This window comes from Papaver somniferum, chromosome 6, assembly GCF_003573695.1.
Source record: "Papaver somniferum cultivar HN1 chromosome 6, ASM357369v1, whole genome shotgun sequence".
Taxonomy (NCBI): domain Eukaryota; kingdom Viridiplantae; phylum Streptophyta; class Magnoliopsida; order Ranunculales; family Papaveraceae; genus Papaver; species Papaver somniferum.
The window spans coordinates 13577895-13603513 of NC_039363.1; the positions used below are offsets into that span (position 1 = coordinate 13577895).

Below are 25619 nucleotides of genomic sequence, written 5' to 3' on the forward strand. Positions count from 1 at the left end.
GCGGCGAAAGAATGAGGTCACTCCGATATCGTACGATAGAGTTATGAACAAAATCGATGATTAAGCTTGTCAGTTCCCTAAAATTGACACTACAAGAAGAATTATGGAGGTAGCTCTTATCATAACCCGTAAGGTTCTAATAACCGTCCCAATCATTTCTAACCCTAGATCGAGAACCATCACTTCCCAAATCATTTTCTCCACCTGAGAGTAAATAAGCGAGAGAAAAAAATGGGGGAAGCTTCAAATTGAGAGAGTTTGGGAAAGAAATCGATTTATTGTCGCTCGAATTCATGAGAGAGGATAAATCGAAGATAAAATGGGGATGGCTACTGTTCTGTGAACCGAAAGAAGAACTGGATTTAGGTGAAGAGGGGGTTTTGATTTTAATAATTGATGCTGTTGCCTGTGAATTAACGGAGGTTATGGAGAAGAAATATGGTTCTGTAATGAGTAAGAGAAGATGGGTTCAACTCGGATTTGAGTTTGAACCAAGAGTTGAAGACGGGTTCAAATGATTCAGTGGATGGAGTTGTAATGGGTTCTTGTAATGAAGAAGATGAACAACATCCGTTGTTGCAGATTTGCTTTCGATTCATGAAGAATAATAGATGGGTTCAACTGTTGCTGCTGTGTATGATTGCCATCGATGGAGAAATTGGAGCTGCTGTCATGGTGGAGATTCAGGAAATGAAGAAAGAAGGGAATGTTGATTTTCAAGGGTTTACTGAGATTGGAAGTATGGCAGTGAAGATGGTGGTAAAGCTACAGATGGATGCAGAACTGGAACTGGTGGTCAAGATGGTGTAGTAATCAATCATTTGAAGTTGCAGGTGCAAGTGCAACTGAAGTTGGGAGATGGAATTGGCAGAGTGGAGTTGAGGCTGTTAACTGGTTATGCTGTAGTTGGTTGAAGCAGTGGTGATGTTTTCGATGCTTTGAGCTAAAGAAGGAGATGCCGATGGATATGCTGGTGTTGGTTGCAGTAGCAGGTTGAAGCTGGAAGTGCAAGGAGATGGTGTTCTGTTGACATGGAGTGTGCAGGGATTAAAAGGCAAGGATTTTGGGGGTTACCAGGTTTGGCACTGGAGATGCTGCTGCTGTGAGTTGTATTACAGGGTTTGACAAGAACTGAAGTCTTGTTGAAGGCATTGGTGATGTTGGTAGAACAGATGCAGTTACAGAGCCCGAGTGTGCAGCTGGTGCCGAGAAGATCTGAGATGTGAACTGATGATGCAGGTGCAAGCAGCGACTGGATGGAAGGGTTGAGCTGGTGCTGTGAAATGAGTGAATGGCTTGAGCTTGAATGGCTGTGAGTCTGATAGAATGGGTTGTGTATGAATGGAAGAGCAGCTGCAATGTAACTGGTGCAGGTAGAGTTATGTTACAGTTGAAGCTGCAGGGTGATTGCAAACAAGAAAGAGTTGATGCTGTGCTTTCCATGAATGATATTCCTGAGTATATATTAGATGAATGCGTAGGATTAAATGTGCAGGGAGGAGCCGGAATTTGGCCAAGAAAACAGCCAGAAACAGGCGAGACTTTGCCGGATTACTCTCCAACGAGTCGACTCGGTGATTCTTGATCCAACTCACCTAACTTGGTACCTGACTCAGAAGGACTTGGATCTGTTCTAACTGGGCTCCACTCATGGGCTTTTCCACAGATTTCTTTTAGGCAGAGTTTATTTGCTCCCAACCTAAATTTAGAACTCGGCAGGAGGTATATAACGAAGAGGAGACCTAATTATTGAATATATCCCCGTTAAGAAGGCTTCTACTTGTTTTCTAGGGTTTCACATTATATTTCTTCTTTGTTTTCTATGATGATTTCCAAAAACACAAGTAACTAAGTTTTTATTGTTGGTTAAAGATATAGTGGATTTTGCAACCAAGTTATTGATTTTATGAATTAGTTTTCTCTCAATATTATCGTTTGATTTCTACTGCGTTTAATAATTGCATGATGATATATTGCAATATGATTGAATATTTGTTTAGTTAAGTCTAGAATTGATTGAACTCACATCCATATCTATAGCTAATTTAGGGTTCGTCATCGAGCGATAACCTTGAATACGAGTAGCATGATATGATTATGGTTTCTAGTGATACATCCTTGTAATCATATGTAGAAATTGACCTTTGTTCGAATTGTGTGCGCAATGTATTACAATTGCATTTGTTATCATATTTCTGAAACTTAATGCTCCTAGGAATTGAACTTAATTAGAGCAAGGCGTTAGGTTATTCTTTAGGTAGAATTCACATACGCAACTCTAATGTGTATGTTGATGACTTAGGAAATTTACGGAGTATTCTTGCAATAAGGTATTCTAGGGCTTTTGATGATAGCGAGATTAAATACGAATTCTATTCATACATTCAAATACTTGTTGGCAATTGAAGATGAAACCTTTATCCAATATTTTCACATTCTTGATTTGCGTGATTTATTTATTTGCTTTGCTTTTATTTTAGTATACTTTTATAAAAATCAGAAAACCCCCCTTGCTACCTATAGGAAACTATAACATATTGACAACCCAAGACCTCTCTATGGGAACGATCCTTTCTTGCCCTTGCTATATCATATATTTTGAGTAGTGAGAAAGTAATTTATTTTTGACGCATACGACAGCGATCATCAGTGGCGCCAAAAATTGATGTGATTTTCTTAGTTGTAGAAAAAGTTCGTTGAGACTTGTAAAGAATTGGATTTTAGATTTTACTTTTAATGCTAAAACAAAGAAAACTCAATTAAAATTTGATTTCAAGATTGTAGAGAGATTGGGGCTAAGGATTTCACTATTTTCCAATTTTTAAAGTGATTCACATAAATCGAAAGTATAGCACATCAAACCCTAAGCTAAGCATGTTCCATCAATTGAAAACACAATTGTTTAACAAAAATCATAAAGTCAATTTTTATCTAGGCAAATAATCATAAATATAATTGCACAAATTAAAAAAACTAGGAAATACCATTTTTTATTGGCGAAATAGCTTCCTCCGTCGCCCCGGAGACTGGGTTTAGATCCTCATGCTCAAAACACACTCAAAATAATAATTCATAGCTCAAAAGGTGTTTTTATTGAAGGTATATGATGAAAAGAATGAACTGTAGTTACAGAAAGCCTTTTGCAAGGGAAGTCACTGTTGTTGCTGAAAGTCTTAAACAATTCCAGTTGGAAACGGTAAAAGACTTTTGTTGTTGAATATTCGACTGCTCCCGCGACACTCTGTGTGAGCTAATGTTCTTCGTGTTCTTGATGATGCAGCAGCAGAAGAGATTCCTGCAACTTCATCTTCTCGGCTCTATTCTTATCCAAACTTCCCCAAATTCTATGTATCCCCTCTATGACTCATACCCAGGCTATATATACACAACAGGTGATGTTATTTCGAGAAACATTTCAACTATCTTTCCGTTTTCTTCTCTGCAAGTTACCATAATTTTCTTCCTTGGTTTATCTTCTTGATGCGTCATGTGTTTCCTTCATGCATTCTAACTTCCTTTAGATAGAGCTAAATCAGATCAGAGAAGATATCCTTCCTGTTTTATCCGTGTAACCTTTCCAAAAATCCTCGATATTCTCTTCCATTTTTACGCGTCTCTGAGCTGCAACATCTTTCAAAATTCCTTCCATAATCGATAGAATCATATCTCGTAGCAATATATTCCTCTAATCCTTACATACTTCCCATACTCAGTGCAAGAAAATCAAACAGAAGTGGGTTCCCCTTACCAGTAGAGTGCGCCTTAGGCAAAGCTGGGGTCCCTTTAACATTCGTCCTTGGGGGTGCTTTTAGTGAATTTTCTGGGCGCCTACATCATTTCTCTGGGGTGCCTTGAACACATCCTCTGGGTACTTTCAGTAATTCCTCACGGGGTGCAAATACCACTTTTCGAGCCAATAACTGTGCAAGAGATGATTTCTCCAAAAATACCTACACACATAAAATACCAAAATAAGTACAAAAATGGGTACTAAAAATATAGATAATCGAGATCAAAATAGACACAAAAATGCATTTATCACACCTAACATTACCACCTTTCTCCTTCGGTCCATAATGGAAACAAATGGCCTCCCTCATACCTACCCTACATCAGCTCATCATCCCATCGTATCGGAAACGATTTAGACACATCTATCCAACTGGAATCATGAACTACTGATCACCTTCCACCTGATGTTAAATTAGATATTTCAAACTCAAAACCTTGACCAGACCCAATGCTACCCAATCCACTCAGTAGAAGATCTCATTGATCCTCTCACCAATAACTGGAATCATGAACTACTGAATCACCTTCCACCTGATGTTATACAACACATAATAAACATCCACATTTCCCTAGACATCCTCCGGATAAGATCCTATGGCCACACTCAAAGTCCGAAAAATACATCACTCCCACCGGCTACAATTTTCTAATTCAACAAGACAACCATTACCAACTAAATCCCCTCCCGCCCACAAAATTCTTGTGGAATTTACCTTGTCCACCAAAAAACCCGCTTTTCTTGTGGAAAGCTATCAATGGATGTCTTCCGACCTTTTTTTATGTTACACCGCATCAAACTCACCAATTTCAACCAATGCCCCGGTGCAACGCCGAAGAAGAAATAGCGGAGCATATGCTTAATCACTGCCCAATAACAGTAGCTACTTGGAACGACCTGATATCTTATCTATCAACAAACTGAACCAACCTCAACGCCCATATATCACTATAAACAATCAAACAACCATCTCACAAATTCTGCAAGACGTTAATCATACCCCACTATATCAGTTTTCTGTTTTCTATTCTGGAATCTCTGGACGTCTAGAAATGAATTAGTTTTCAAGAAATACCATACATCCCATGACAATAGCCTGGCACATATGTTGAAGCAATAACATGAATTTGAATAGGAAAAGAAATTCTACCCCTGATGATACCTGGGACCCACCAGACAGGGACATTCCAGCAAATATCTTACTAATATAAAGAAGGGGTAATTTGCGTTACCTTCCATGGAGAAGATCATAATTTGAGTTACCTCCCCTACAGAACAAATATTAGTAAAACCTCCTCTCGTCACTTTTTCCATCCAAACCTGGTTAGCTGAGAAGATCATAATTTGAATTACCTCCCCTAGAGAAGATCATAATTTGAGTTACCTCCCCTAAGAGCATCCAGCTGTACGAAGCATCTGACTCAGCTAATCGGGTTTGGATGGAAAAAGTGACGAGAGGAGGTTTTACTAATATTTGTTCCGTAGGGAGGTAACTCAAATTATGATCTTCTCCGGGGAGGTAACGGAAATTAACCCTATAAAGAAAAGAGAGATTTTTGGACCGTGTACACCCTCTTTTACGTAACCACCCTCGCTGATTCTATCACCCAAACTGTGCAACAAAGTAAAATAGTATCTTGACTTCACAATAGTAAAGGAGTTTCGTTTTCTCTTCGTTCTGTCTCCAACTCTTTCCGTCTGAAACACCTCCAGCACCTCCGCTATGGTTTCTGCAACACCTCCACCTCCACCATGAAACAAGAACAACAACTACGACAAATATGATACCTAACAACAGATTTCAGCCTAGGTTATTCGATTGTTAATCTTATTCTTCTTTAATGTTTACAATTTGAATCACCGATTTTTGACCTAGTTTTTGGCTTCCTATTTCAGCAACCATTGCAATTGCTTTCCATTCTTTATGCTAACGAACACCTGAGGCCTTAACATCACATTCCAACTCAGGTTAGTCAAATTCTTAGCTACAATCTAATTTATTCAAATTTGGGAATTCGAGTCACCGATCTTCAAATCATACGAATCGGGTACCAAAATTGAAATTCAGGTTACTCAACTATTTTTGGTGATTCTTAATTTGGGTTTCCATTTTCAGTTAGTTTCAAACCATATAAATTGAGTGATGTTGGTAAAATAACTACACTTGCTCTCAGCAAATGGATTAGCAAGTTAATTGATAAAGTTAAGTTGGATTGTAAAAAATGTATGCATTTTAGTTGCTTAGGATTGATTTGGATTTGTTACCTTGTTGGATGTGATATAGATTTTAGGTGTATGCCTTTTTGTTGTTTGATGAAATTTCTAAGAGAAAAGTTAGGTATGTATGCTTAAGATTATCTTTTGACATACTTTCTTTATGTTTAGAACTTCACAATATTAGTTACCGGTGGTATTTGATCTACTAAGTTTTACATGTGCATTTTTATCAGGAGTTTGACAAACAAGTTGTTTATCAACAATGCGAGTTTCTATACATTTATCAACATTTTGCATTTAACATTCAAAATGTGGAACTTTAGATAGCATTAATCGTTTATTGAATTTCTGACCAACATAACCAGATGACTTCTCATTGTCAGAATTCATCTCAGGTTGTGTGGTAGATTGCATCGATAAAATAAAAGAAAAAAAATCGATTAAAGTGGTAGTGATAAATGGAATATTGGTATTATGTAACTTTGTGATTGTTGGATGTGTTGCCAATAGTATGGGCTTACAGTCCCATTTTCCATGAATGCATCCAACTTCAAAATGTAATGGAAAGTTTTGGGTTGATTCAAAGTTCATGTTCATAGGACGTACTCTAAAATGCCTAATTTTAGTTTTTTTCTTTTTCTTTTTTGCAGATTAGGATCTAGACGTGTTTGGACATGAGGTGTTAGTCTTAGCATTGATGTGTTTTTCGTTAGTTTTTGTCCAACAATGCAGCATGAGTAGTGACTACCTATAAGATGTATGATTTTAACCTTTTTATGTTTGTTTAAGTTGTTCTTGACTCTGCTGCTTCAAGTTCTAAATTACTCTTTGTTTATGTAGTGTTAACGACTCATTATTTCAGTAATGTTAACGAGCATTGCCAGTATACAAAAGCATCTACTGTGCAGTATTTTATTGTTCCTTCTTTTGTGAGTTGTGGATACTAGCTGTTTTTATAACTTCTTGATATATGATGTTTCAATGTCAATTTGGGAAATTTTGGTGTCGTATATATGGAAAAAAAAATTTAATACTTCAATTTTTATTTTCTTTTCGAAATGGAAAGGCAGGTGCATCGCGCGTGCGTGTTATACTAGTCAGAAGAACAAGAACAATTTTTTTGAGGCTATACCAGACCGAACAATTTTTCTCATAAACATCGAACATTAATAGTGTTGCCTCGTCCTCATTGCCCAAACCAAAGGTCCGAAAGACAAATAAGATTTCCTGACAGCTTATTTTGAAGTATATGATTCCACATGCGTCGATAAATCGGATAAAAGAACATTTTGTTCAAGTGGGTGCCTAGTTTTCTCCGAGATCCCATTGTATACAAATCATATTGTTACGAGCGACGGAGGAAAAAACAAAAAATTGAGCACACTCTATTACGGTTATTTATGAGAAATTGGGTCAACTACTCATATATTTATAATTATAATTTATCAAAAACCATTGTTCCCTTATATATTAATGTTCGATGTTTACTAGCTTGTTGAGGCCAAGAACTATGTGAGAGGGCAGCGGCGAATCCAGAAAAAAAATTTAATGGGGGCACACTTTAAAGAACATAACTAAAATTTTGACCGAAGAAAATCTGGGACATCAATATAAGAATAAACTAAATACCACAATATTCATTCAAATCGTAAAATATTTACATTTTTTAATAAAACTTATATAGAAAATTAAGAAAGCCTGATCTACCTAAATCACCCAATAGAATTCAAAAAAAAAATGCAATGGAGTCTGATCTAGCTAATTCACCATACCATGATTATTAAGCCATGAAAGAGGCGCCATCATAATAAACCCAAATTGTAAAATGCACCATGATTATTGTCTAACTTAATTTTCTTACCACAACAAAATCAAGCAATGGCAAGCACGGGCTATTTGTAAAATTGCAGCTACACTTTTCTCCTTAAAATTTATAGGTTTCTTCGAATTTGAAACAAAAATCCAACACCTTCATAATAAACCCAAATTGCATATATCAGTAAGAAAAGATACAAAAATTAAGTGATCCAAGAAGAAAAAAATCAAAAAATAGAGTACTTAGGAGATAGCAATAGAATACTAGAAACCCTTACTTGGCTGTTGATTTGAATCATATATACGTACTTCAACCCTAAGGAAGTGATTTTAATCATCTACACGTTACCCTTAATTTTAGGGCAGTTTTTAGTTTGTGGATTTGGTCTATGAGAACAAGGTTGAAATAGTTTCGGTACTATATCTTATACACATTTTGGTGTAAGTATTATAAGGGGGCACAAGATTATTTCAAGTGAAAATTACATGGGAATCTTTTTTCTTCCAAAAGTTTAGGAGGCCAGTGACCCCATCGGCCCCAATATCGATTCTCCCCCTGGGAGAGGGCATCCGTTCCCTATCCCTCATATGTAGGGAAGGGATATGACTCAAAAGGTAGCCTCACTATGGTTTGTTTTATGCTTTCCCTGCACTGCACGAAAACTTAGTTTCCGTTTTTTTTCTTCCAAATTTTTTTCTACCAATTTAGATAAATATTTATTATGGATTAAAAAAGTTGAAGAGAAAAAGATGGAGATATAATTGAAAATAAAGAGTTTTAGTGGAAATAAAAGAATTAGAAATGAAAACCAAGAGTATATATATATATATAAAAATCTCAAACGGCTACTTAAAGCAATTTTTGAGTTTCCATGTCGGCTACGTAAAGCAATTTTTGAGTTTCCATGTGATTTCCCTTCCATACAAGGGGATCAGATCTAATCCACTTTCATCTGTAAACAAAATACTCTAGCTGTTGAAATGAAGATAATAAGGAAATAAAATAGCGACTCCTCTACATAGCAAAGGTACATTCGCAACTAGTGATGCCGAGGGCACATATAGGTACATTCGCAACTAGTATCATCCACACATCTTGAAGCATAGAGCCTACCAAAGTTCTTCCTGAAACACAAGGTTTTGCAAGCACCATTCTCACATCTTGGTTCCATAAATAAATCAAATCTGTCTTTGCAAATACCTGGTTGGTTGTAATTCTCATATCCCCCTCCTACACACGCATGCAACAACACAACTCAGGTAAGTAGTGAAATTTTCAAGCAATTTTTTTTGAAACAACAGATTAGATTAAAACATAAAAGAAAGAGGGGAGAGATCACGAAGACCGGATCAATTTGAGAGAATATACAAAAAGAAATAAACAAGGTAATATGTAAGAAATTCTCAATATTTGTAAGAAGTAGGAACCCCTATGAATCAAAAATCATTTATATCATAATCTACCAATAAATTCATTACATATCGCAAAAATGAGACAGAGAGCTACCATATGAAAAGGAGAGGAGCATTAGGACGACCAACAAAGGGAATACCGAATAACATGAACTCATCATCTTTTCCATTACCAACTTAAATTTACAATCAGAGAAATGATAGTTATATATGCAAAATGCATTTTGATTTCGTTACCTTCAATGGCCTCGTTATTGTCATTTCTGAAGGTTTGACTATGGTCTTCACTGCTTTATATCATCATTTGTTTCTGTTGTATCGCATACCACTCGTGGGGAGCAAACTATAACCGTCAAACTCAGGGATACACATAGAAGTTGTGCACACTTGGACGTCCACAGGCACAGTTGTCGGGACAGGATTTTATATACACGTGCAGTCCACGTGTACACTGCTTTAAGTTTTGTTTCGGGAGCGACTTGACTAGAAAGTGAGTCAACGGTGTCAATGAGTCAGGTGTAGACAAGGAGCTAACTCGTTGATGCTTGAGCTTTGAATTACGTAGGAATTACCAATAGGTACTATTACAGTGGTCTTAGTTAGTGGTAGGTCCACCCACTAAAGCCCAGTAATTGGAGGTCCATAATAAAAAGAAAACAACAAAATTGGACCTAAAACTTTATCCCCTGGTCTTGTATATGTGTGTAACATATGAGGACGTATTTTTAAATACCGAAAACACCCTTAAGTATATAAAAGCAGTAACCAAATCCATTTTTTCTTCATTTTCTCGATCTATTCTTTTTCTTCTTCATTTTCTCATATGTGGTTTGGTGAAGAGCTCCGGCTATGAAGATCTCCTGAGGTATCTTGTAAGTTGATTTACCTATATTGATCTTTAATTATTTTAAGTTTCTTCTTGATTTTATCTTAATCTGAGATCCAAATCTCTTGATTTCATGGAGAAAAATTCAAAATTCAGATTTTAGGGTTCCGAAAAGAGGAATTGAATTCGTTTTTTTTGTGTTTACGATCTTCATGCTTGATTCGTTAATTTTTTACTTCAATTTTGGTAAAAATCCTTCAGATCTAGATAGAAAGTCATGTTTTATGTTCATTTCATTAGTAGATCTGATGTTTTAATTCCATTTTGTTGGTCTTTGGTTTGTTTTTAGTTTGCTTTTGTGTATTAATCATTAATACGTATATGATGTACTGGTGGTTTTTGATGAAAATAGTCCAGGTTTAGTTATAAAATCATGTTTTATGTTCGTTTCGTTTGTAGATCTGGTATTTTAGTTTCATTTTGGTGGCTTTTGGTTTGGTTTCAGTTTGGTTTTGTGTATTAACCATCAGTACGTATATGACGTACCGATTTTTTTGTGTTTACAATGCTTCTATATGTTTGGTTTCAGCTTTTGCTTGTGTATAAAACATCAGTACGTATATGACGTATTGTTTTTATGAATCTTGATCGTAATTATTCGATTTTTTGGTTAGATTATGATGGTTTTAACTTATTTGAACTCTCAATTTGATTTTCTTGTTATTTCCGTTCTTTATTTTCTCAAAATCATACTTATTTGTTGTTTCAGGGGTATTATCCATCAGTACATATGTTGCATACTAATACAAACTACTTTTGATTCTATTTTATTCTTAGTTTTATCACTTGTTGTTTGATCCATAAGTACATATCTTCGATACTCAAATAAGATTATCTCGATTCTTTTTTTTTATAGATTCATTGCATGTAGTTGTTTTTTAGTTCATGAATCAGCAGTACATATGTGGCATACTTATACAAACTGCTTTTGATTATGTTTTATTCTTAGTTTTATCACTTGTTGTTGTTTCATCCACAAATACATATATGCGATACTGAAATAAGACTATCTCGATTCTGTTATTTTTTTTGCCATGGAGTTGTTTTATATAGTGAATTAACAGTACATATATTAAATACCGAAAAACTGCTTTTTGAATATGTTTTATACATAGATTTTAGTCAGTTAATTCTTATGATTTTGGCAATGCATATATGGAATACCGAAATAAAATTGAACCATCGTTAGGTAATATTAATTTTGATGTTTGTCATATTACTTGTACTGTTCATTTTTATCTATTATTCATATATGGATTGTTTTTGTGTTTTAATTGTTACATTTTGGTCACATTTACAGGTTCAATATGTCTACTGTTAAGAAAAGTGTTGGCGCTCTGGGAGGACGTGGTCCAATGGGAGTGGAGCACTAGAGAGATCCTGTTTTTTGTAGTATATGAATTTTTACATATATGTAGTGAAAAATTTCATTTTAACCCGTTTCTTTTAAGTACATCATATGTGTACTGCTGAATTATATTGTAAAAAACAACTAAAGTAAGTGATGAACTTACGCAAATAATGAAATTTAACCTGCAAGCAGTGTAGCAGATATGTACCCAAATTATGTAAGCAGTGTAGTAGATATGTACTCAAATTATGTAAGCAGTGTAGCAGATATGTACTCGAATTTGTAAACAGTGTAGCAGATATGTACTCAATATAATGAGCATGTAGACACACATGTTTGGTAGTCGAGGGTATTATGGTCATTTCCATGTTTTAATTAATTTTGGACCTTCGGATAAAAGAAAATTCTGATAGGACCCTACTATAAATAACTATATGGGCTTAGGACCAAATAGCAAATTTTCCTTGAATTATAATCGTAAAAAGAATAATACCACCGATTTCAAGGTTTGTTTGGTAGGGTGGAACAACCGTGGCACAATTTAGTGTTTGAAAACTCCAACAGGTTGCAGCCTGCAGGGCTATGGTCGTTGTGAAGCGTAGGAAAAAGGAATTTTGTTTGTGAAAAATACGAGAAACCCCTACTATGTGGTTTCAATATATAGAATCCCCACTAAATGGATCATTTCCTATCAACTCCATAGCTTCACTTTTTAATATTTCCAGGCCTAGAACTTTAGATTTCGGGGCTTGGTAATAAAGTTTAGGGTTTAGGGGAATTCGTAATACCAAAAATGCCATTTACTATATATAGCTAATAAAGCTAGCTTTTAGTTTCATTTTCGGTTCATTTTCTATTTTTTTCTCTCTCCCCTGCTCAGCGAAGATCGAAGAATGGAAGATTAATTTGATCAAACTCGAAAAAACTTGAAGATTCAGCATCATATTGAAAGAACAAGATAAGTTTCTCATCATATTTTTGTTCCTATTGATTCTCATTATGTTTTAACCAAAAAGAAGTTCTGAAAAGTTTATTGACAACTTCAAATACCTAATAAATTCGATTTTACTTCGAAGTTTGATTTGATTTTAGAATCGTTGTTTCAATCTATCATCCTTTAATCATTTTCTTTGATCCGAACTATTTTTTTTTTGAATTTTGTTTACGAAATATTTTTTAGGGTTTGTAATCAGCCCTTATTTGTAATTTTTTTATGATTTCAACTAAAATTTTCTCAATGAAATCAAAATTAGAGTTCAGATTTGTTATAATCTAATCATTATCTTGCTTTAACATGAAAAATTCTGAAAGTAAATCACATAATTTTTTTTAGGTTTTTTAATTGAAGATCAATCGATCAGTTTATCTTAAATCTCTTTTGAAAATCGGTTTTCATATTCAAAATCTATGAATCATCATCTCTATTACCCATCTATTTGTTATGATTTCATCTATGTTTATCTTTTTAGTAGTTCAAGCTAATATCTACTTGTATATGATCTTGAATATTTTATTTTAATGCAATCAAAATTGGAATTAGTTGTTTGATTGCCTGATATCAAAATTTTATTCTCTGTGGAGAAATTATCAGATTCAGTATTTAACATCGAATTCTCTATGTTACAGTTGGTTTTTGAGGTTTTTGGAGGGACTATTTGTTTGATGTATTTGCGTAGGAATACAATCAAGTACGATGATTTTCCGGAAGTAAGTTGATTCCTGCTTTCTGATTTTAACATCACTTCATTTGCTTTATTTTTGAGCATTTTTGTAAAATAGATGCACTCTGCCTACATATACATGATGTTTTATTTGGTGTTTCGTTGATGTGTATGGTTAGTTAGAAACTCAGAAGTCACACCTCAAGTGTATGAATTGTTTTATGTTTGTCTTAGCGAAATTCTTAATACGAAGTATTTCCTCTTTTTCATACGTCGCTGTGGTGGCGTAGGTAGAGGTTTTAGAGGAGTATTTTGGAGTCGGTGGTGTAGGTAAATCCATTTTTCAACTTTTTTCCTTAGCGGGTGGACAGAATTCACATGAAATTTCTGTGAAGTTTAGGTTTTATCTTTTGCTATATTTTGTATGCGTTCTTCTCCTATGTTCCTTTCACTTGTTGCGGAACTGGTATCAATTTTACATCTAGGCAGTGCAGACGGGTTGTGTCCATATAAATACTTTAATTGAAAATTAACCTCAATTTTACATCTTCAATTTCACTTGAAAACATCGAGGTAGGCGTGGTAATTAAGCTCCCTACTTTAATTGTTTACAGTTACAAATACTTTTGTTGGTATGACATGAGCAACTTGTTCTATTTTCACTTGAAGTTGTGGTGTTGGAATCCATGGTGTTCTAATACCTTTTGTCGCATGAGTTTTTAAATAACAGATTGTAAGATTTTTCAGGAGCTAACTAGGGGTTTTGGTATTGGTGGTAATTCTGATTTTGGCATGAGTGCCGCTTAAGAGAAAGTATAGAAGCAATAGAGGAAGCACTTTTATGGTTCTGAGATCGTATTTCTAATGGTAAGTTTAACTTACTTTCTTGAGAGCTTTTTCTTGTTTGAATATTTTTATTTACAATGAATGACTAAGATTTGAAGGCGTTTTAGACTTGTGCTGAGTAAGGAAACTTAAGATTATATCTGATTCGCGATTCCAGGTGCAGAGACATATAAAGGGAGGGGCAGAAAACACAAAAGAACTACCTTTTTATCACCATTTTGACGCATGCAAGTGTTTGATAGAGATCGTGAAATATTGAAGGTAAAAACTGAAATCCAAGAACTTTGAGTGTCTTATCATCTGTAACTATTCATGTCGCTATATGCTAATTGCTAAATTTGTTGGTTGATCATCGTTATTTTATCCACTGTTATTAAGTATACACAAATTCTGGGATAATTCAGGCACAATCAGGAGACAAAGAGAAGAGAAAGAAGTCATTAATGGAGATAAGGAACAGAGGTTATATATTCTTTTTCAACGTAATATAAGGAAAATAAAATAAAAGCAAATATTACATAAAACTGTTCATCAAAATTTAAAGACATCTAGACAAATAACAAGGGACGGAATGTACAACCCGGTTTTTAGGGGTGCAAAATTTGGACGCATGAACACCTAATTCCCCAAAAAGATTTACTTGTAAATGATTTTCATTTGTACAATATAAAAAATAACGTAAGAAATATAAGATACCAAACTGCCTCTTTAAATAAAGTAAATGGAGTCTCCATCTTGGTAAATAAATTTATACACCAAACTGCCTCTTCAAATAAATTTAATTAAACCGAGGAAATAAACCTAGCTAATTTGAGGCCTATTACTAGAAAACAAAAAAGGTTATTATGATGTTAATGGATAATTTGCACATATTTGATTAATGATAATTGATTATAATAGTAAATTGATTAATGGAACTATAGTTAGTGTTGAATTCTTAATTTGGGTGTTTGCCAAAAATTCCTGATAGATGTTTTCTTATTTTTTTTGAAAATAACTTCATAATCTGTATATTTGGTTTTTTAAGCATCTAGTTCATTTTTGTCAAAAATTCATGATACATTTTTCTAAAATCCATGCACCGATTCTGGCAACGTTCTTCGTGTTTGGTAAACATCAACAACATTTGGTATATGTTAATGCTTATATCAATTGATTCTATTTGACTTTCAGAAAAAATCGATAAGGAAATTTCGGAGTTTCATAGTTAAATCATTGATGAATCTCTCTTAAAAGGAACAAATTACTTGCATTGTAGCTGAAAATATTATTTGAAAAAGAAAAGAAAATTTGCATTGTTGTTCGGGATTTAGGTTTTAGTTTTTGATTATAAAAGAAATTGAAAAAAATTAATCTCTTGACTGAAGACCGTTAATATATATGATTTAGGTCTTTTAATCCGTTTTAGATGATTAGAAGTATTAATTAAGGTTAGTGTAAATGGTAATTTGGTATCTTAATACACTTTAGACATACCATATATCCTTCTCTAGGTTGGGGGCAAGAAAATGATGGGCCTTTAATAAAACCTATAGACCCCAAACTAGGAATGAAAACAAAAAGATTTGTGATATTTATCTGTGTTGATTTGAGTTGAGAATAAAAATGATGGCACATATCAAGATTAAATTTCATCAGGAGGAAGATATAACAAGAAATGGGCAAAGATGTGTGTTTAAACAATCGCGTGTCATTAACCACCAGATTTCATTTTTCACGAATTATTTTTATTTATTTATTAGTCATAAAGTTAACTTTTTCTTTCTCTATTTTCTCTCACTTCTCAAAAACTAGAGAAAAAACCCTCGACTTATTCTTCTTCCTTTACTCATACTTAGTACTTTAGGGGCAAGGAAATAGTTTTTTGTTTTAAATAGTATTAGATATAGTTGACTTCGATTTAGGTGCTATTTCTCGTTGTTTTTCAATAATTTCTTCGCTATTAGAGCAATTTTATCTTCGCTATCAGGCGATTTTATCTGCACTTTTATAGTGTTTCTTTTTAATGATTTCATGGACAATAACTTAATTGTGAAGTGTGGTCATAAAATTTGGATTTTTGGTGAGATTGAGATGTGCATGAGCCTAAGTTTGATTCAATGAAATAGACCCAACTATAAATATTTTTAAATTATAATTAATTATGATAGTGTGCATAAATAAAGACTCTAAAGTATTTGCAGACGGATAAAACCGAAAGGTTTATGTTTCAGGATATATCAAATCAGTTTTTTTACTATGAATTATGAGTTGCGCGATTGATACGATTGAGAAATTGGAGAAACCAGGAACTTATGTGAAATAAGTAACATTTTTCAAAGTTTATCAACATAATTATAGTCATGCACGTCAAAGGTAGTATGCTAGGACGTCTTCAATTTTGGGAAGAATTAAATAACAAGTTTAAGAACTTGGAAGCTACACAGAGATATCAGTTTTTCATATAAGAGGTCAATTTTGCAACTGATACTCTGTCAAAGTATGCAGTGAATTCACATCAAGGTAAACGATTAGAGTTTCATGGTAGGACAGATTTCCATACTTATTTGTGGCGTCATAATATTAGTTATTTAACATTTAAATAAATAAATTTTTAAATATTAGTTATTTGTGGCGTCATAATATTAGTTATTTAAGATTTAAATAAATTTTTTAATGAGCTTTCTCAGATCTTTTTTATTATTTTTATAACCTCTTGATAAAAGTTTATGGCTTAGTTAAATTAAAATAAAATATCGACCTATGAATATTTCGCAGATCAATTTTTACATGTTAAATCGAAATTATAACTAGAATAAATCCATCCATCATTTTTACATGCTACGACCGCTCTTAATAACATCCTTCATATTTTCATGAAATTTTATTTTAAATAAAAAAAACAGTAAAACATATATAAATATAACCTTATACAATAATCATTTAACTTTTTCTGAAACAACAATTAATTAATAAAATATTGAGTTATACAAATGAGATATGAATATTTCGGGGTATCGGAGAACACCAAAAATTTAAGGGAGTAAAAAACTAATCTAACATATGGTTAAGTTGGTTGGAAAATGGCATTGAATTATAATGGGTGTGAATTAGATTAAAAGTAACCAACATGATTATCAAAATATATCAGAAGAAAGGGAAAGAGCCTTTCGTCAGGAACGTACTACTGGAGAAGATGATGATGCAATGCTGATGAATTGATTTACTCATACTGCTATACCAGGTTATCGATCAAGGGAATAACATTTGTTAGGGTATTGGTTTGATTGGTCAACTGTTTTGACCGCAAAGTAAATGTAAAGAGTCAAGAAAATTGAGTTTCATAAGAGTAAAAACCATATTAAATTCATATTGGAACTATCCAAGAACACCACCAAGCTTTTCGTTCGATGTTTCAATAGATAATACTGTAGAAGTTTCTGCAACTTCAATGCATATATTATACCTGACAGTTCTTAATTTTCAACACTATTTGGTCGCTTATCCAAACAAAAAATCAACATTATTCAGCTTGAATCATGACATCAAGAACATACCACTTACTTTAAGGTCTGTCTCATGGGGTGGATTAGGTAGGTTCATCGTCATGCCAAGATTGAGCCGCCATGTATTCACGGGCTAAGATAATAAATCCTTAACACATTAAAAACACAGTGATAGGCATGTAATCACAAACAAAAATGATAAACCAATATTAACGCATTAAAAACACCGAGCCAAACAATGGCGCATCTGGGATTATATAGACGATGAGAAGAAAAAATTCAAAGGTGGCCAACTAAAAGAAGGGTTTTTGGGGAATCATAAATTTTTTGAAGGGACCACTATTTTATTTTCGGTAGGTCATTATGAAGTAAAGTTAAACATCTCTTATCCACATATTTTACATAATGACAAAAATACCCTTATATTATTTTAATTATATCTTTCTGATAGAATGTGGGCATTCAACTTAAAACGAAGTGACCTGTACAATTATATGAAAGATTCTAGCTAGGGATTTGGTCTATGTGGGACTATTATCATCAACATACCCCCTTAACGTGCAGGGAGGAGTTTGGAACCTCTACAACGTTGACCCTTTGCACGAGTGGCTCCCATCACGGTGGGGTAGAGTTTGGAGCCTCTACTTCATGCGGGTAGCTCCCTCCATGATAGGGAAAGTTTGGGCTTGGACAAAGTTCACGGTGGGCGGAGTTTGGAGCCTCTACTTCATGCGGGTAGCTCCCTCCATGATAGGGAAAGTTTGGGCTTGGACAAAGTATGGGTAATCGTTGGACTTACTCGCGTACGAGCTAGCTCTGATACCATAATAAAATGTGGGTATCCAACTCAAAACGAATTGGCAATCAATGGAGTGACCCATACAACTATATGGAGAATCCTAGTTAGGGGTTTGGTCTATGTGGGACCATTATCCTCAACAAAACTTTTTTTCAATCATTTAAAAAATATATTATTTAAACTAATTTTTTTATTTAATTAATTTCTTTAATTAAAAAAAATATAAATGAAAATAATTATAATAATCAAAAATTAAGAATATAATTGAAAAAAAATAATAAAAAAAAAGAGAGTTAAAGTTTTAGTTAAATAAGGGACAATATAGTCATTTATGCTTACTATGACATCCTTTATCCCTAGACAGTGGCTGGCCTAATAACCTAATAGTCTCCCAAGAAAAACGATAGTCCCCAGAAAATCCTTCAACCAAAAGCTACAAGGCCCAGATTTAATGAGCTTGGAAACCGGTTAGGTTGGGTGGGCAACATCCACCTTTGCCATAGGCCAGCTCCGCCTCATTAGGAGTCGGCAAGGAAAAACCTTCGGTATGATTGCATTCCCAAGCTCTAGAATTGGAGTACTTTCGGAATTAGTTAGAAATCATTGTGGACCTCGAGTCAGTCAGACAAAGTGAAAAAAAATTGTGGAATAAAATGTTGATGTTTCATGAGACCGGGATGAGTTTTTCATGAGTGTAAGTTTGTTTAAATAGACACTAGATCAAAAAAAAAAAAACAAAAACTACTTTAAATAGATCAGACTTAAAACCGTGTATATAGTTGTTGGTGGTGTATCCGTATCACCTTTCAGTATCATTAATTACTGCAAATACTTTTTTGACTTTGTATTAGGAAATTTAAGTTTTGAGATGTAGGAGAAAATTAGAAAATAATATGAGTGAGAGAGTCATTGTAGTGAGGGAGACTGTGTAGTGTCGAGTGAGAGTAGTTCTACCACCCATTTGTGCAAGGTACAAACCAAGGTACCAATACTTATGAAGATCCTGCATTAAATTTATAAGAGGTGAAATGGTTAAGATAATAAGGAACTTGGGGGTTATTCAGAAGCAAATGGTTATTATAAATCTTAACTAAATTTAACGAGTGTTTTATTTATGGGGTTTTTAAAAATCAAGATTTTAATGTACTATTATTGTAAAATGTTGTGTACTAAACTTCCACCTTTTTATTCATTTAGTCAAATTTTACTTTTTGTTTAGATCAGTGTTCAGTTAGTCAATTTAATTTCACAATATATTGGTGCCCTTTATAACACCTGACATTATCATCTCCCTGATCATAGATGATGAACAATTGATTTGTAAGGCCAAGCAGAATGGTGCATAATTTTCCTTCCATATCCCCAAAAGTAGAGAAGATTTTCAAAAATCATCTGCTATAGTCTCCCATTTGCTACTTCGAAGGATATTTCTTGCCTACATTTCAAACTGAATCAGATCTGATCCAGATAGTAGGGAAGAAAAATGGCACGGATACTTATTTTCCATTTGAAAAACTATTTTATGGAAATTGAGTTTCCGTGTGATCACCATAGGATGGCTTCACCGCAGTTCAAGTCAGCAAAGAAAAATGCTAAGCACCAGTTTCATTTTATTTTCACGCCATAGAAATGAAGTACTTTCAAAAATTAGTCAGATTTCATAGCATTCAGCTATCTTCGAAATCAGACCTTGAGACAGTCAAACAGAGTCAACCAACTTGTGGGATCATGAAATGTTTGATGTTTCATGAGATCAGTACCTATGTGCTGTTACGGAGTGTAAGTGTGTTTTAACAAATATAGTACTTTGAATGGATCAAACTTTTAAATTGAAACCGCGTACGCATGTAGTTAGTGTTGGTTGGTGTATCCATGTCAAGTTACCACTCCTCCCTTTGGCTTTGAGTACCATTAATTAGTGCAAATAATACTTGGCTTTGTATTTTAGGGAACTCAAATTTTGAGATGCCGGAGAAAATCGGAAAATAATTGAGTGAGAGAGAGGGTGCAATATTGGTTTGATCCAAAACTCCAGGCTACAACTACTTGTGAAGACACAAGAGGTGATCCACATCTTATAATGCTTCCCAAAATCAAGATCTTAATGTAGTTAGAAAAAGTTGTATGCTAAACATCCACCATTTTATTGAATTAATCAGTTTAATTTGTTTAATTTCACAAATTATCAATGCATTTTGTAACACTTAATTATATTATCATCTACCGATATAAGTTCTAGTCACTACCGATGAACTCATGAACAATTGATTTTGCGGATGGTGAGGTATCATGTGTTGAAATCTTGCAACAATAAACAACAAGTTAGATGTATCAAAAACTAATATGTGAAGAAATAATCCGAAATAACTACACCGAATCAACTTGACGAGGGCAGAATCACAGGTTCAACAAGTTGTCCTTAACACATTAGTTCACGGGTATACTCGAGTTGAGTAATGCTAAACCCCTCATAACGAAGATGTGTCCAGGATAAGACTGCCCGATATAACTTGAGTTAGCACAACGCAAGTTACCCACTCTTGAACTCAGCAACGGGGATGGAAGTAAAACGCCGCACAAACAATAAAAGAAAATGATAAAAAGAATTGCTTCTTGTGTATTTTTTAAAACAGAATTTCGAGTTGTATTTATAGATGAAATACTTGCAAATCAAGTTAGGTTTTGGTTTTCTTCATAAACATGTAAAAGGAATTTACCCATAAATAAAACTCTTAAGAAATAATTTTGGAATTAATTTCCTAAAGAAAAACTCGCTAAAAATAAATCCGTGTAGAAAAGAGACTTGGTGCATGGCATACGTGCATATCGCATGGGTCAAAACGCTCCACCCACGTTTTACAATACATACATAAGAGTATGATTATATACTAGATCTCCTCTTTAGTTTTCCACAATGTGAGACTAAAGGTTCCATTTCATTCACCCAAAAAATGAGTAAGTATCCTTAGACCCTTAGGTCATTATATCAAACCACACCAAGACCATAAAACCTTTTATTAAAACTCATCTTCTCCAACATCATGTCGGTGGATGTGCTATTTTTTTAGGAAAATCAGATACAAAATTAGTGTACGTAATGAACAACTAAGTCCCCAAAAAAATTTACGAGTAAATGATTCTCTATTGGACTCTATAAAAAGTAACGCAAAATTGGTTAAAAAGACCAAAATCAATAATTTATAGGTGAAAAAGACATTTAGATTTTGATACTGTTTAAATGGACAAAAATGTAAAAATAGTCAAGATGTAAACAGTTTCATCCTACCCATTTTCAAATATTTTTTCTTATTTTTAATTTACACAGGATGCATCCAGTTTCATCCTCGCTATTTTTTAAGTTTAAGCCAAGATGAATCCAGTTTCATCCTTGCTATTTTTTTGTGTCCATTTCACCCATACTAATTTTTACTCGTCCATTAGAACCGTGTTTTAAAAATATTTGGACAAATGACCAATTTTCCGAAAAAATAATGGAAGAAATGTAAGATAGTGTTATTCTGACAAAGCAAATGGAACCTCCTTCGTTACAAATAAATTTACACACTAAAACCCTCTTTAAATAAATTTAACCAAGTCGAGAAAACAAAAAGATCTCCTAACTGGTGATATTTACCCATATTGATTTAAGTTGAGAATACAAATGATGGTATCCTAGTTTAAACTTCAGGAGCAAGAAAATATAACTAGAAATGGCAAAGATGTGTGTCACATTTCTGTATCGTTAACCACTAGTTTTCATTTCTCACGGAGGATAAGCATACGAAAGTGGTTTAAATTGTATATTAAGTTTCTGTTGAAGCTTTTTGGGACAGTTAGATAAGACGGGATAGGATATATCCAAAAAAAAATTTCATGGATACTAACTTAATTGTGAAGTATGTTCATAAAATTTGGATCTTTCGTAAGATGGAAATGTGCATGAGTTGTAAGTTTTATTTAATGAAATAGACCAAGCTATAAATATTGTTGAATTATAATTAATTACAGAAGGGTAATATTGGAATGGGATAAACAAATTTGAAGTGGCGAAGGGCATAAGAAAGTGGTCTAAACTGTAGAATGTAGAGTAAATTTCTATTACAGCTATTTGGGACTGTTGGTTACAGTCGGGAAAGTTTATGTGAAGTGTGGTCATAAAATTTGGATCTTTCATGAGATTTATATGTGCATGAGCGTAAGTTTGATTTCATGAAATAGAACCAGCTATAAATATTTTAAATCATAATTAATTGTGATGGTGCGCATAAATAAAAACTCTATAAAGTATTTGTAGACGGATAAAAATCCAGAAAGTTTATGTTTGAGGGTATATGTCAGTCTATTTTATTGTGTATTATGAGTTACATGATAGGATTTGGATACAGTTGAGACATTGGAGAAAACTAGGAACTTATGTGAAAAAAGTGAGTGTTTTCAAAGTTTATCGGCATAACTATAATCATGCTCGTCAAAGGTAGTATGCTAGGAAGTCTTCAATTTTGGGCTGAAGTAAATAACAAGTTCAAGAACTTGAAAGCTACACAGAAATATCAGTTTTACATATTTACAGAGAGGTTAATTTTGTGGATGATACCATGTCAAAGTATGCAGCGAATTTGAAATAAGGTAACTGGTTAAAGTTTCATGGTAAGCTGAATTTTCATATTATTTTTAGCGTCGTGGTACTAGCTATTTAAGATTTAAATATATATATTTTTTTTATCATCAAACCATAAGTATTTCATTCCATAAAAAACGTTTAAGTGATAGTTTTAAAGGAAACAAAGTACATCATAACATGAAACATATATAAAGAAAGATACTAAACGCAAATAAATCGCGAGGAGAAAGAGCGATCTACCAGGATAGTACCTATATCTTGTACTAATAGATTGGAGAAGAAATGGTGCTCGAAAATATAATTCGACCATTTTGATAAGGTTTTTTCTTGAATCAAAAAGAGATGCTCCTACGACAAAGGAGTGATTTGCCCCAAAAATTCTTCATGTGCAGCGGCTAACCCGAAGCCCTAGATCTATTTTTCTGATGAAGAAGAACTTGATCTTCGTCCATGCCGAATCGACAATGTACTTTTATGAACACGAACCAATCCTTAGAAAGAAACATTATAAAACTGCAGATACAATTGCTTTTAGCGAAGATAAAAATCGCTCTAATAGCGAAGAAATAATTGGAAACAACGAATAATAGCTCTTAAATCAAAATAAACCATATCTAATTTTATTGAAAACAAAAAAATTTGGTCAGATCTAACCCCTAAAGGATTAGATTTGAGCAAAGGAAGAAGAAGAAGTTGATGGATTTAAATAATTTTTTTAATGAGCCTTTTCAGGTTTTCTTTATTATTTTCTAACCTCTTAATGTTCATAATAAAATTTTATGACTTATCTAAAATAATATGAAATATTAACCTATGTTATTCCGCATATCAATTTTTACTTGTTAAATCGAAATTATAAGAGTTGATACCAGAATAAATCCATCCATCAAAATAAGAGAATAAAAACTGAAATCTTACTACAACAACTCTTGATAACATCCTTTATATCTTCATGAAATTTTATTTCAAATAAAAGAAAAAAAATAAAAACGTAGATAAATAGAACCTCATATAATAGTCATTTAACTTCTTGTGTAAATTTTTTTTATCTAATAAAATCGAAAGAATAAAATGTACAATAATGCCACACTAAAACAATAATAGTTTGTGTTTCCTACTTTTTTGATCTCACAGCTCCAGGAAAAGAGTGACAAAAATAGAGGACAATATCATTTATTTACTTTGTTATTGATAAAATGTCCATATATTTGTAAGGCAGGTAGGCTCATGAAATCAAAATTTCACATGAAATCGAGATATTTTATTGTTCATTCATGAGTGTGAGTTTCTTTTCATATCTTTTTTTTGAGTCGGATCTAAGTCATCAAATTATTAATCATCACACAAGTTATAATAAGTTGCTTGGTTGTTCTAAGTCATTCCATTAATGTCTTTAAGCATATAAATCCTTGAAAACATTAGAAAAATTAGAAATAATTTATTTGTGGATTGTGTAATTGAATATGTGGAGTTTTAAAAATTGTTGAGTTGTGCAAATGGCTTATGGACATTTTGGGGTATCAGAGGAAACCAAAAATTTATAGGAGTAAGAAACTGAACTAAGATACGGTTAAGTAAGTTGGAAAATAACATTGAACAATAATGTTTATGATATGGTAAAAGTAACCGACATGATTATCAAAATTATATCAGAAGCAAGGAAAAGATCATGTTGTAAGTATTTACTAATGGGAAGATGATGATACGGTGCCGATGAATTGATTTACCCACACTTATATATCACCGGACCGATCAGGGAATAACATTTGTTGAGGTATTATCCCAAAAATAATTGTCAAGAAAATTGAGTAAAAACCAGATCAAATGCATACTTGGATGAATATATCGAACATAAGTTCTTAGTTTTCACATTTCCCTGTATTATGAAAATCAACACTTTTCAATCGCTTATCAAAACAAAAAATTAACGCATGACGTGGCGTGCTTTCTTCGCGTGCTGTATTGTGTCGTGTGCTAACACGTGTCGCGTGCTGTGTTATGCCGATGTGCCTATTTGTCTGGCACATCACAGCACATTAAATAAACGTGTTGTGCCCATGCTGGGCCGGTGACGTGTTGTGCTCGAATTTTAACGTGCTGTGTTGTGCCATAAACGTGCTGGCCCGTCCCAATTTACACCTCTAATTACATGTCATAATATTTGCTAACTTATGGAAAGAGTCATGTAAATACAATATTAGTGTAGGTAATGAAAAATATTAGTGTAGGTAAAATTCTGTTCATCCTTCTTATCTAATATAAATCTCTCTTTCAATCAAAAAAAAGAAAAAGAAAAAGAAAACTTTTCAATTAGATTCTATAAAAATAGCGGCGAAAATATAATACAGCGTGTCATTGTAACAATGTACATGTACGTATCGTATCGTCCCTCTTTACAGAAAAATAAACACTAAATCTCCCTCTTTCAAATAAATTTAAGCAGGTAAAGAAAACAAAATTTCTGGTTTCTGTAAACACTAAATCTCCCTTTTTCAAATAAATTTAAGCAAGTAAAGAAAACAAAATTTCTGGTATTCATCTAAGTACATGTACGTAACATACCCTCCCTCTTTACAGGAAAAATAAACACTAAATCTCCCTCTTCAAATAAATTTAAGCAAGTAAAGAAAACAAAATTTCTGGTATTCATCTAAGTACAGAAGAAAAAGGATCGGATCCTTCATTAGATTTTAGTAACAAGAAAATAAAATAAGAAGTGGGCAAAGTATATGTAA

General features: G+C 33.4%; 2 long non-coding RNA genes across 2 annotated transcripts; one reads left to right on the top strand and one right to left on the bottom strand.

The window, feature by feature from the left end:
• Positions 1–5416: 5416 nt before the first annotated feature.
• Positions 5417–6928, top strand: LOC113285447. The gene is made up of 3 exons (XR_003328665.1): positions 5417–5600; positions 5687–5758; positions 6658–6928. It is a non-coding gene; the product is annotated as an uncharacterized LOC113285447 (long non-coding RNA).
• A 1688-nt stretch (positions 6929–8616) lies between these two features.
• Positions 8617–9403, bottom strand: LOC113285727. Its single transcript, XR_003328885.1, has 2 exons — positions 9330–9403; positions 8617–9053 (listed from the first exon to the last, which is right to left on the bottom strand). It is a non-coding gene; the product is annotated as an uncharacterized LOC113285727 (long non-coding RNA).
• Positions 9404–25619: the final 16216 nt, after the last annotated feature.